We start from the raw sequence: 5422 nt of genomic DNA, 5'->3' as shown, positions 1-5422 counted from the left end.
TTCCTGGGCCCCGGCCCCCTCATCCACCTGTTTTGGCAAGCTTTTCTCACTGTCACTTGTAAATCTTTATTCGTCCTGGTGGAGAGGCACTGTATTGATACCTCTTCAGTGTGTGATATGCCTCACTGTGCTTGTTGTTTATAAGAAATGGGGGTGGTTGCCTGGTAACCCAGGTGTCTGTCAGCCTCTACAGCAAAAAGGAACACTTATTAACCAAGTGTGTTAGAAATAAGCTGGCTACTTTTTTCTGATATGTCATATTGCACAATTACTTAACATTATATGTATTTTGTTTAACAAGACTAAAGCAATAAACAATAGGGAAAACCGGAAAGAAGAATGGAATTGATTTATCCATGACTGTAGTTTCAGTTGATTGAGGGTAGGGTATTGGGAAGGGAGAAAAGGAGGCATTTCACATATGCAATCCTGAAGTCATCATTTGAATTGATATGACCTTTAAAGTTCATGGCTTTACTTCCCTAAGGTTAATGCAAAACTCAATCAGTAACTTGAAAACGTCTAGTAGAGTGCTAGCAGAACAGTTTCAATAATGGACAAGGTACACTTCTTGCAAATAAGAACCTACCCAGGATGAACAAACTGCCACCTAATGTGTAATTTGAGCATTCCAAAGGAGTGCGTGTAGTTGTTTGCCTTTAAAACTTCATCAGAAGAATCATGTTTATCTCATTAAAACATAGATGGCTTTTTGTTCCTGGCTTCTTTCATTTAATAATTTCAAGACAGGTTATATTTGGTATTAGCAATTCATTCATTTTTATGAACAAAGAATTATTTATTTATTATTTATTTTCACATGAGATGAGTAATATGCCCAAGCCATAACAAGATTTGAGGGAGGCACATATCATACAAATTCGTGAGAATCCAGGCATCATGCTGATGTACCAGAAAAGGACCTATATTTACTTTGTGAATGATATATATATATATGTATATATATATATATGAACTTTATATAAATTTCCAATTACTTCCTCTTGTTCACTATGTTCATTCTAGAAACACCGGAGGTACTAAAATTAAGAGAGTATAAGAAACTCATGATAGATATCTGCAAGCATAAACAGTGGTTACACGCACACCTACATTTTTCTATGTATGTGCATGTATGTATATAAATGTATATGTATGCATATATACACACCGTTTATATATATATATTAATTGAAACTTTATTATTGTGGGATTTGAGCACCATAGGATGGTAAGAAAAAGGAAAAGGCAGTGAACATATTCTGTAATGAACCGTGACAGAGAAAATAAAGGTTTCCTAAGACCAGGTAGATCAGACTTTAAAGTTAGGTGATCAGGACAGACATATCTCCCAAATAGAATGGAGCTTACTTGATGGTTTAGCAATTTAATGTGAAATCTGAAATCCCCAAACGAGGAGGGAGTGACGAGGTCAAGGAAGAGAGATGTGGTAAATGAGAAAGAGAGATGGAGAGAGAAGAGGAGACAGAGACAGAGATGGTGCCACAATCTCTAAATACCATGGATATGTATAACACAGTTCAGGATTTTGTATGCAGTATTTTTTTTTCAGCAAAACATACAAACTAAATATAAATCTTAGGAAAAACTTCACTGGCCGGACTATGATTTTCTGAGGTATTTTCTTCTTTCATCTCTTTTATCATCTTCCAAGTATTTTGTCCTAAATGAAGGCGCCCCTGAGATCAAAGGCTGGTCATGATTTTCCCCACTGAGCGCACAGGCCTCTGTATCATGTTGTGTTTACTCAGGAATCTGAGTGGGTTTTTGAAAGGCAGGACTTTATCTCTGGAGAATGGTTCTTGAAAAAAAATCAAAATTGACCTGAATGGCAGCTACTTAATTGTCCTGACCCTGAAATGTGGACAGTGCCTAATAGGATCACCCAAGACTTGTATTTGAGTCATATAATCCCAGAATGTTCTTTTTCCCTGTAAGGAGATCCCCTAGAGCTGTCTGCCAGAGGAGTTCTTCACTCAATCTCAGTTTTTTTCTGGATTGGAGGACAATGATGAGTGAACCTTTCTTACTGGACTATCTTAGACAATTAAAGATAGATTTGCTTTCTTCCTGAATAGTGACTCTGTGACATAATTATGGATAGTGGGCGGGGATGGAAGGGTTGGGAAAGAAAGAGAGAAAAACAGGGAGAGAACATATTTGGATTCCGTTCATCCTTTTAATATACTAGCAACGATTAAGGAGAAAGGAAATGAAAAATGTCTTGAAGAAGCTTACATTGATGGCAACTTTACAAAGAAATGATTTTTAAAGTGATGCCTGCTGTTGGTTGAAAAGGTGGTTCAAAGACATCCAGTGAGTTACCGATAGTTAGGCTGATTATGGATGATGAGCTGTCCAACTCCAGAGCTTGATCTTCTACTCTGATTAGACCACACTGCCTCCCAAATCAATTAGCTTAGCCACCTGCTAGCTAATGAATAGCATCATCATTGCAGCATGGTGTGCGGAGCCCGAATTCTTGGCAAGCCACACACAGCACAGGGAGTCTCCTGATTGTAGGAAATCTCCCGAATTCCTGCTCTGTGGCTGCTTCATGTGTGAGCACATATGTGTGTGTTTCTGCACCTTGCTATGAGCTTAGGTGCCCCTGTGAGAGTTTTGGCATGTTGTATTCTCTATACTGCTCCTGCCTCTTTGATCAAATCTTAGGCAGAAACTGTGAGATTTCATTGCTTTGTGTGTATTTAGGCAAGCGTTGTTGCCCATGCTTGCAGAATAATTGATATGATACCTCTTGTTTACTGTCTTGTAAATAGATGAGAGATTGTCTGCCTTAACTATCATTCCACATGTTTCTGTCAGGACAATTAGAAGCAACACCTTGAATCACAGTTTATTACGTTGAGTAAAACTAACGTTGGCATTAAGAAATTACTAATTAAATATTGTACTAAATTATTCATTGGATTGGAAGTTGATTTGGCATCCTGGAAACTCAGGAATAATGTTTGTTGGTTTTTGTTTTTGGTATAAAAATGACAAGTTATCAGGTAAAAGCAAATGTTTATATTTGAAGATTAAAGTTTGAAATTATCATCCATGAAGTACAAGAGCGATTGTTGAGTAGTTCTACTTTGGTCACCTTTGTGTGTCTTGTTATATAAATGTTTTATATAGTCAGAAGGTGTTATTGTAAGTCATTAATTAGACCTTGGGCCCATTCACAGCAAATTCATCAGTGGATCAAACTTAAAATCAGTGAGCCTGTAAGCATATACACTTAAATGCTAAAGTAATTATTAAAGAAATAACTTTAGTATATATATATATATATGTATATATATATATATATATATATATATATGTGGAGTCTTTTGAGGAAACTCCATACTGCTTTCCAGAGTGGTTGAACAAGTTTACACTCCCACCAACAATGCAGTAAGCTTCCCTTTTGGCCACATCCCCTCCAGCATCTGTTGTTACTAGATTTCTGGATTATAGACATTCTGACTGGGGTGAAATGGAATCTCACCATTGTCTTGATTTTCATTTCTTTTATGGCTAGAGAAGTTGAGCAGCATTTCTTCATGTGTCTATTGACTATTCTTATTTCCTCTTCAGAGAAGTTTCTCTTTAAGTCTTCAGTGTTCTGCATCTTATATATATACAATTTTGTAATTTGGGGAGGAGAAGGGATATAGCAGAATGCTTAAGTGGGGATGCAAATTGACCCATTGTGATGATGAGATGTACAGGACACTATGTTGAAAATGGGAGGGGGTGGGAGTGTAGGTGTGGTGGTGGGAAGGAAGGGATGGTAGGGGAAAACAAAGGAGGAGGTAACAATGCTTGCTATGAAATGTACTCATTACCTTGCTCATGTAACTTTAACCCCTCTGTACAGTTTTTTTAACAATAAAAAGTGCATAAAAAAGAAAATGAACTTTACATTGTGAGGGGGGAGGAGTTAGGGAAGTGGGGAGGGAAGTGATGGTAGGGGAGAACAAAGGAGGAGGTAACAATGCTCACTACGAAATGTACTCATTACCCAACTCATGTAACTGTAACCCCTCAGTACAATATTTTTACAAAAAGAAATATATATATGTATATGTGTATATGTGTATATGTAGGAGTATATATACACACACACATACATATATTTTTTTCATGAGTTATAAATTCCTCTTACTATTCACATTCCTCAGAGGCTCTGGTGAGTGATGTTGTAGAGTCCTTTACCTGGGATGTGTCTAATACACATGTGTCATGGTACTGGAGTCCATGGAACTTAGATATGTATTTAATCTATATCTGAAAACACACATGAAAATACTGAATCACTTTGTATTGAAATATCTCCCTATGGTGAGATCAGCTCAGTCTAGCACAGGATTTCTTGATCATAGCATGGGTGACCTGGGTTGCTATATAATTCCCTTTGGTTGGGTCTTTCTTGAACACTGTGTATGCTTAGCAATATTTCCCGTTGGCACACACTCTATTACAGCTGTGAGAAATGAATGTGGCCTCAGACAATATCTAAGCATGTAATAATTCTTATCTACTAGAAATTTTTTACAGTTAAATCAACACAAGTATGGTTTCACATGAACCTTTAAAATATAATTTTATAGTTTTATTGTTAAGGAGTTGTACAGATAGGTTATAATTCCACAGGTCAGATGTTGAGGATCAGTCTTTGTTGGGCAATTTCACCCCTTGCTTTCCTGTGCTCCAGTTTCCCTCCTCCCATCTCTGCCCACAGGTTACATAGTTCATGTTTTAAACAGTGTACATTGAATGCTATGAGTATGTTAATTCACCCTTCCTCCTTTCCTTCTGTGTCCCCATTTTGTCCTCCCTAAAAGACAAACAAACAAGTGAACAAAACCAAACAACAACAGCACCAACACCAACAAAAATCATCACGTTTACATTTCATAGAATTTATTTATTTATTTATTTATTCCATATATTTTTTTTATTGTAAAGCTACTATACAGAGGGTTACAGTTACATGAGTGAGGTAATGAGTACACTTCCTCTTGAACATTGTTACCCCCTCCATTGTTTTCCCCCTACCATCCCCTCCCTCCCTCCTTTCCCCGAGGTTCTTTGATTGTGATTAAATGCATAGAATTTATTTTGATAAATGGTATTTTAGATGTGTTGAGGAGTTACAGCTTTGGGTTCCTCCCCTTCCCTAAGAATATCCTCCTCTAGTCTGTTTGTTACACAATCGTTTTTGATCATTTTTTACGGTGGTGAGATAAATAATAACTCAAATTTAATAGATTTTTGCCTTATGAAGTAGAATACATTGCATTTTTAGTAGGAAAATGTGAGAAGACATTCAACCATTTCATCATCAGTGTGTTCTCTTATCTACCGTACAGATACTTGGTACATGATAGATGAAAAACAAAATCATATT

At 36.7% G+C, this 5422-nt stretch overlaps 1 non-coding gene across 1 annotated transcript; it reads right to left on the bottom strand.

Annotated features, from left to right (window-relative positions):
- Positions 1-819: 819 nt before the first annotated feature.
- LOC122103645 lies at positions 820-923 on the bottom strand. Its single transcript, XR_006146818.1, has one exon. It is a non-coding gene; the product is annotated as a small nucleolar RNA U13 (small nucleolar RNA).
- Positions 924-5422: the final 4499 nt, after the last annotated feature.

This window comes from Dipodomys spectabilis, unplaced genomic scaffold (assembly GCF_019054845.1).
Source record: "Dipodomys spectabilis isolate Male_0828 unplaced genomic scaffold, ASM1905484v1 ptg000018l, whole genome shotgun sequence".
Taxonomy (NCBI): domain Eukaryota; kingdom Metazoa; phylum Chordata; class Mammalia; order Rodentia; family Heteromyidae; genus Dipodomys; species Dipodomys spectabilis.
The sequence above is the reverse complement of the archived record's forward strand: the minus strand, read 5'-3'. Positions and strand labels throughout refer to the sequence as shown.